This window comes from Alexandromys fortis, unplaced genomic scaffold (assembly GCF_014885135.2).
Source record: "Alexandromys fortis isolate MF-2015 unplaced genomic scaffold, M_Fortis_MF-2015_v1.1 scaffold_222, whole genome shotgun sequence".
NCBI classification, from domain to species: Eukaryota; Metazoa; Chordata; class Mammalia; order Rodentia; family Cricetidae; genus Alexandromys; species Alexandromys fortis.
Window position 1 is genome coordinate 796,506 of NW_026068108.1, and position 7,153 is coordinate 803,658.

A 7,153-nucleotide genomic window follows, 5' to 3' on the forward strand; every position below is an offset into this window, starting at 1 on the left:
GCTCTTCCAGAGGTCCCGAGTTCAATTCCCAGCAACCACATGGTGGCTCACAACCATCTGTAATGAGACCTGGTGCCTTCCTTGCCAGCAGTACATTGTATGCTTAATAAATAAATCTTTATATTAAAAAAAATTATTGTGTGTAACTTGGGCACTCACAAAATGACCCACCGTTACATGTATTCAGCTGTGAAACACACTAACTCTTTCTGTGGGGTTCCTTTGCACTGCTGCTTCTTCAAGTTCAACAGTAACAAGCAGAAAGGCATTCAAGCTTGCTCACTTCAGCAACAGTGAGTGTTCTCATGAATAAATAACCATAGCGACTTCAGGCTTCTTCCGTTTTTGTTTCTTTTTTGTTTTGTCACAGTTGTTTATTTTTGTAATGCTAGGAATTAAAACCAGATGTGTGTATAGACAAGCATTCTACCACTGAACTACCTCTCCTGAGCACACAGCAGTTTAAAGACTAGTTTCATCAAAAACATGCTAAGCATTTACTATAGGTTACATATGGAAGGTAAAAGACTGTGTTTTATATTTATTTATTTTGGTTTCACTTTGAGACAAGATTTCTCTGTGTAGCCTTGGATGTCCTGGAACTTGCTCAGTAGACCAAGCTAGCCTTAAACTCACAGAAATCCACCTTCTTCTGCCTTCCGAGTGCTGGGATCAAAGGCGTGCGCCACCATCACCCAGATTATTTATTTATTTATATTTTTATTTGAGGCAGGGTTTTATTTCCTATTTAGGCCAGGTTATATTAGGTTAGAACTTATTGCTATTATTCAGCTTTAAATACTGAGATTTCAGGTAGATGCCACTGCCCAACTTACAATGCCTATTCTAGATATGGCAGAAGTACGAAGAAGTCTTTAAGCATCTGGAAAGAAAATATTAATAATCTTAAAAGCTGTCATTAAGTGTCAGGTGTGGTGGAACACATCTTTAATCCCAGCAGTCAGGAGGCAGAAGCAGGTGGATCTCTGTGATCTGGTCTACAAAGTAAGCTACAGAGTCTCTCTCTCTCTCTCTCTCACACACACACACACACACACACACACACACACACACACACATACACACACAGCTGGCAAGATAACTCAAAAGTGTTTTTATAGAGACCTGACAACCTGAGCTTGATCCCCAGAACAAACAGTGGAAGGAGAGAATCCGCAAGTTGTTCTCTCACCTTCATACATGCACCATGGACAAACCACACATACATGCATACACACACGCACTAAATACAGAAATGTAAAAGGCACTAGGATGCAAAAGAAAATCTCTGCACTTCCATCTCTGTGGCTGTTCACACTGAATTGGGGAGTACATAAAAATACATAACAGAGCTAGTGAGATGGCTCAGATGCTAAAGTTCTCTGCCACCAAGCCTGATGACCTGAGTTTGATCCCTGAAACTAACATGGTGGAAGGAGAGATGTGACCCCAGAAAGTGGGCCTCAGGCCTTGACCTGTATGCTGTGAATTGTGAGCCCCGACCTCACACATTATGACACACATAAATAAATGAGTAAAAATAAGAGTAAGTAAATAAGTAAAATTGCCTTTAGAACATCACCAGCATTTTTCTAAGAGCTGTTATCTTGGGGTGAGGTTGAGTGCTCTAACTTAGGAGCCTTCTATATTATCTCAGATCTCTACAACTACTCTTGAAAGGTGGATACTGTTGGGCCAGGCAGTAGTGGTCCAGCACTTGGGAGAAGGCAGGCGGAGTTGAGTTCAAGGTCAGCCTGGTCAACAGAATGAATTCCAGAAGAGCTGGGATTACACAGAAAAAAAACACTTTAATCCCAGCACTCAGGCAGAGACAAAGCGGCTCTCAGTGAGTTCAAGGCCAGCCTGGTCTACAAAAGCTAGTTCAGGACAGTCTCCAAAACAACACAGAGAAACCCCAAACAAACAAACAAAAAAACACACCATCTTGAAATACACACACACACACACACACACACACAAAGAAAGAAAGAAAGGTGGATACTGTCTCACTGAACACAACTGTTCAATTAAGCTGGCGGGGTGGCCAGTAAGCTTCAAAGTCCATGTGTCTCTGCCCCTCCAAGATGGTGTTACAGACACAGAGCTGCACCTTCCTTCACATGAGTGCAAGAAACCCAAACTCAGGTCGCCATGCTTCCTCCACAGCAGACACTTTTACCAACTGGGCCACCTCACCAACCCCTCAAGCAATGTTTACAAGAGTATCTCTATCCCAAGTAAGCTACAGTGGTATAGTATTTGTGTTTCAATAAATGAAAGCTTGCCTGATGATCAGAGGACAAAGCAGCCAACCACTAGAGAGACCTTTTACCTCTACCAAATCTAGACCAAGAGGGCAAGATCCTGTCTCCATGAATCAGACTCCACACTCCACTGAGTTCCTGTCTCTTCCCCCTTGATCTTCCTCTCTCCGCCCAGCCATATTGCTCCAGTATCCACCTCCCTAGTGCTGGGATTAAAATTGTGTGACTCACAAACCCTAGGATTAAAGATGTGAACCACCGCCACCTGGATCAGTCTTGTGTAGCCCAGGGTAGCCTTGAGTTCACAGAGACCCACCTGCCTCTGTCTAGGATTAAAGGTGTGTGCCACCACTCCCTGGCCTGTGCGGCTGACTAGTGTGACTTTTTTGTCCTGTGATCTTCAGGCAAGCTTTCACTTATTGAAAAACAAATAATATACTACTATAGTAAACATGAGGAATAAGCCTATTCTTTCATCACCTGATTGAGAAAACCCCAAATAACACACTGTATGGAAGATGCTGGCGGTGGATTTGATCTGTTCTTCAGGAAGAATAAAAATTCATATAGAGCAGAAAAATAGTCTCCTTTGAGAAGGAACCTGTGCTCCAAGCCCAGACTCAACCCCAGAAGCCATACGGTAGAACTGACCTCTGAAAGTTGTTCTCCAACCTCCACAAGTTCACCGTGGCATTCATGTGAAGCCCCCAGCCTACATTAATAAATGTAAAAAGAAAAAATTTTAAGACAAGGATGAATGAATGTTCATGGTTCATCAAGGATATTGGAGATTCAGAACACCAATAGTGTATTTCACCAGGCTTGACCAATTAACTTCTAGACACTCTTTTATTTTCCTTTCTTTCTTCTTTTTTTTAAAATACAGAGTCTCATATAGACCAGGCTAGCCTCCAACACACCATGAAGACAAGGCTGGCCTTTAATTCCTGATCCTCCTGCCTCCATCTCAAAACAATTAGTATTACAGACATGCTCAACCACACCTGGCTCAAGTCACCTACTCTCAAGTGTGTGTGTAAATGGGGTGAGGAGGGAGGGCGCCAATGTCAGGTGTCTTCCTAACAGCTTTTCATTTTGGCTTTCTAAAGATTTTTTTTTATTTGTATGAATGTTTTACGTGTGTGTGTGTGTGAAAAACATGTATGCCTGATGCCCAAGGAGATCAGAAGAAGGCATCAGATCCCCTGGAACTGTAGATACAGATGGCTGTGAGCTGAATGTAAGTACTGGGAAGCAAACTCAGGTCCTCTGAAAGAGCAGTAAGTACTCTTAAGGATCAAGCTATTGCTCTAGGACCTCTTCATTTCAGTTTTTGTGAGACAAGTTCTCTCACAGAACCTGTGCTGCCCCAACCTGGCTTCACTGGCAGATCATGAAGCTTCAGAACTGATGATGTTACAGGTACAGGCCACTGCGTCTATGAGGGCTGAGAATCTGAACTTGGGTCCTTGTTCATGTGCAGCAATTACTTCACCAACAGAGCCATCTCCACAGCCCTAATTCAAGTACTCTCTATTGATTATTTCGAGAGATAAATGAAAATGTATTTATTAAGCTGGGCAGTGGTGATACACGCCTTTAAACTCAGTACTAAGCAGGCAAAGGCAGGCAAATCTCTGTAAATCCAAAGTCAGTCTGGTCTTCACTGCAAATTACAGGACAGTCAAGGCCTCATAGAGAAACTGTCTCAAGGGGAAAAAAACTGAAGAAAACATATTCATTAAAGATGCCAAACTGTGGTGGTGCATGCCTTTAATCCAAGCACTCAGAAGGCAGAGGAAGGGTGTCCAGCCTGGTCTACAGAGTGAGTTCCAGGACAGTCAGGACTATATAGAATCTTTAGGGATGATATTTCACAATCATCCTTGGTAATTGTCCAGTATCCTGTTGTCAGTAAGTTGTAACATGCAATGCATATCCCTCCTGTCACCAATTAAAATATATTCCCTCTTGTCCTGTTCTCTGCGGAAAGAGAATATCTGCTTAATACCACTTGAACGATAGCCCTGCAAGAGATTATAAAACATAGAAGTCCATTTCACACAGCTTCATGTAAACACAATATGGCTTTATATGGGTCACCTTAGACAAAGAACATGATTAAGAATCTTAAATTCTTAATTCTATCCCTTACTGACTCTAAGGATGACAGGAAGTTAAAAATCACACAGATGCTGAACTTCTATTATCCCATCAGTAAAATGCAAATAGTTAAAACCAGATTACTTGACAAACCCAGTTCCTCAAAAAGCAATATATGCAAGAGAATCTGGTTGCTATGGGAGGTATAACAGGAAGATTCAAAGCCATCTTTTATACAAAGAATCCAAGGCCAGCCTGGGCTACATAAGACACTATCTAAAGTTTTGAAAAACTTTAGAGAGACTGACTTCAAGTCCCAATTTTGGCCCACCAACAACTCTCAAATCCATACGTTCTATGGAAGCTACAGATGTTCATTTTGACCTCTGATTTAAGAAGAATCATTTTGGGATCCAGCAATACCACTCTTGGGAATATACACAAGAGATGCTCAATCATACTACAAAAGCATTTGTTCAACTATTTTCATAGCAGAATTATTTGTAATAGCCAGAACTTGGAAACAACCTAGATGCCCTTCAATGGAAGAGTGGATAAAGAAAGTGTGGCACATCTACACATCAGAGCACTACTCAGCGGAAAAAAACAATGACATCTGGAATTTTGCATACAAATAAATGGAAATAGAAAACACTGTTCTGAATGAGATAACCCAGACCCAAAAATACAAATATGGTATGTACTCACTCATTAGTGGATTCTAGCCATAAACAAAGGACACTGAGCCTATAGTTCGCGATCCTAGAAAAGCTAAGTAATAAGGTGAACCCAAAGGAAAACATGTATAGATCCTCCTAGAAATTGGAAGCAGACAAGATCACCAGGCAAAAGTTGGGGGCATGGGGTAGGGGTGAGATGGGGGGGAGGGGAGAGGGGGAAAGAGAAGGGAAGGGTTGGGGAGAGCTTGGGGAGTGGGATGGTTGAGATGGAGGAAGGACGGATATGGGAGCAGGGAAGAAGATATCTTAATTAAGGGAGCCACTCTGGGGTTGGCAAGAGGCTTGGAAAATTTTATTATAAAAATTAAAAAAAGAAGAAGAATCATTTGGGGCTGGAAAGATGGCTTAGCAGTTAAGAGTATGACCTACTCTTCCAGAGGACCTGGGTTCAATTCCCAACACCCAAATGACAGCTCAGAACCATCCAACACCTTCTTCTGCCAATTGTGGGTACTAGGCACACATATGGTACACAGATGTATACACAGGTAAGACACCCATAACACACAAAATAAAAATATCTCTTTAAAAAATAATCATCTTGGGCTGGAGAGATGGCTCAGTGGTTAAGAGCATTGCCTGCTCTTCCAAAGGTCCTGAGTTCAATTCCCAGCAACCACATGGTGGCTCACAACCATCTGTAAAGAGATCTGGCGCCCTCTTCTGGCCTTCAGGCACGCACACAGACAGAATATTGTATACATAATAAACAAATAAATATTAAAAAAAATAATAATCATCATCATCTTGTATTTTAAGACAAGATCTCCTTTTGTTGCCTAGGTTGCCCTCCAACTTGTAGCAATCCTACTTCCATCTCCCAAGTCTTAGATTACAGGCATAAGCAACCATGCCAGGCTTGGGAAGAAATGTTTTGTTTTTGTTTTTGTTTTGAGACAGTGCTTGCTATATAATCCTAGCATGTCTGGTACTTGCTATAACACAGGCCAGCATTAAATTCATGGTAATCCTGCCTTAGCCTCCCAGGTACTGGAATTATAGGCATGCACCATTACATTCAGCAAGAATCTTAAACAAGAAACATGACTAATACATTGCCATAAGAGTCCTTCTAGGAACAGACCTAAATAACTGAGAGTATTTCATGCAAATGCATATTCACAGCAGTACTGTTTCCACAAAAGTAAATAAAGGTGAAAAAGTTCAACTGTTCATAAAGAGATAAATAGATCAGTCATGTTAAGTATACAATGAAATATTATTATTAGCCATTAAAAGAAATAAAAGTACTGGCATGGTACTCCTGTGGCTAACATCATGCTAAGTAAAGGAAACCAAACAGAAAGGTTACATATTACATAACATTTACATGAAAGATCCAGAATAAGCCAGAATGATAGTGCACACCCTTAACCTCTGCAAAAGAGTCAGAAATTCCAAGTCATCCTCAGCTATGTATTGACCTTGAAACCAGCATTGGTTTCACCCAACTCAAAAAGAATTAAAGGAAGTTGAGTGGTGACAGCACACACCTAAAATCCTAGCACTCAGGAGGCAGAGGCTGTGCAGCTCTGTAAATTCAAGGCCAGCCTGGTCTACAAAGTGAGTTCTAGGACAGCAAGGACTAAACAGAGAAACTCTATCTCCAAAAAGAAAGAAGGAAGGAAAGAAAGAGGGAGGGAGGGAAGGAAAGAAGAAAGGAAGAAAAACAAAGAACTAAAAGAAGGAGGAGGAGAAGTGGGTCAATGGTGTCCCACAACTTTAATTCCAGCAGTTAGAAGTCAGAGGCAGGCAGATCTCTCTGAGTTCAAAGACAGCCTGGTCTACAGAGCTAGTTCTAGTACAGCTAACGCTACAAAGAGAAACACTGTCTCATAAACTCAGGACACCCCCCCCCACCGGAAAAAAAGACAAATCTAGTGATGTGTACCTAGTGTACCCCTAACCTCAGAATTTAGAGGGTAAGCAGAAGAAGGATTAAAGCAAATTTGAGGCCAGTCATGGCTACATATCAAGACCTTGCCTCAAAAGAGAGAGAGAGAGAGAGAGAGAGAGAGAGAGAGAGAGAGAGAGAGAGAGAGAGAG

The 7,153-nt window shown here is 41.6% G+C and overlaps 1 protein-coding gene across 8 annotated transcripts in view; it reads right to left on the reverse strand.

The window, feature by feature from the left end:
• The window catches only part of Ambra1 (autophagy and beclin 1 regulator 1), a 209,859-nt gene that overhangs the window by 187,237 nt on the left and 15,469 nt on the right, over nucleotides 1-7,153 (reverse strand). The window contains exon 2 of one of the 8 annotated variants that reach the window (XM_050124219.1): nucleotides 2,916-2,976. The exons of the other annotated variants lie outside the window; for them this stretch is intronic. The gene's annotated coding sequence lies outside the window, so the exon portion shown is untranslated. The remainder of the gene's footprint in view (nucleotides 1-2,915; nucleotides 2,977-7,153) is intronic. 8 annotated transcript variants of the gene reach the window in all.